The sequence below is a fragment of the Mandrillus leucophaeus genome, unplaced genomic scaffold (genome assembly GCF_000951045.1).
Source record: "Mandrillus leucophaeus isolate KB7577 unplaced genomic scaffold, Mleu.le_1.0 Scaffold145, whole genome shotgun sequence".
Classification (NCBI taxonomy): Eukaryota; Metazoa; Chordata; class Mammalia; order Primates; family Cercopithecidae; genus Mandrillus; species Mandrillus leucophaeus.
The window spans coordinates 4,596,857-4,597,883 of record NW_012101421.1 but is presented as its reverse complement, the minus strand read 5'-3'; positions in this window follow the sequence as shown (position 1 = coordinate 4,597,883).

Genomic DNA, 1,027 nt, shown 5'->3' with positions numbered 1-1,027 from the left:
TGGGTGTTTGACCAAGGAAGCCAAACCATTCTTTCTGATTATGTTAGATTTGTAGCTTTGTGGAGTCTTGCCAGAGATGTTGCTTTCTGTGTGTGAGTTTGATGAGCTAACTTGGAGTTTGTTTGCTGGACTGGCCAAAACAAATCTAGAGCCAACTATGGTCCGTAAGTAAATGGAAATGAAGGGTTTCCAGAGAGATTAGGAGTGATAATACAGGCATGGGGAGTGATATAAATTTTCAAGAATGAAACTGATAGGCCCCCACCAATATTCTACCTGAATTCTATTTCTCATTTCACTTGGGGGAAACTAGGTCAAACAAACATATGTATTAACATATGTCTAACTTAGGTATACGTTCTAGAGCAGTGGTTCTCAATCTTTTTGAGACAGTAAATTTATTTTAAAAAGGATGAAAACTGCAAACTTCTTCCTCAGAGAAATGAACATAAAGACCTACATGTGGACTTTTGTTTATCATGTATTGTATTGGAAATTAATTTTCTTTGATAGTTAGACTATGCAACAATTTTCACAAGGAAGGGATTTCAGTTTAAAAATCAATTTCCAGTTCTGGAACAAAAAAAGGAAGTCAAAATTGTGAAGCCACATTAAAAATTAACTTGCCTTTTGCTCATATTAACAAGTAGACTGCTGCTGAAATAAATATTAACAAGTATTAACATGTTTGTTGTGAATAAGATCTTTAAATTATGGGTAATAAGACATCTTTGACATGTCAGTGTGCATGTCTGGTTCACACTGACTTCCTAAAAATCAGAACCAGTGCTGAAAACTCTGATTCAGAAAAGAAAATAATGGCCAGTATAATCACAGTTCCCAAGGTTCACTTTGACAGAAGTGACTGGCCTTGTGTCAAGAAATACTATAATTCCCCAAGATCTTTAAAGTTCAGTTCAGGTCAGATAATTCCCTTTGTTTTTAATCAGTGAGGTCATTGGCCTCACCTTGAAAAATCTTTATCTGTTAAGTAACTGAAAGGCATGTCATGGTGTTTTGTGTGTGT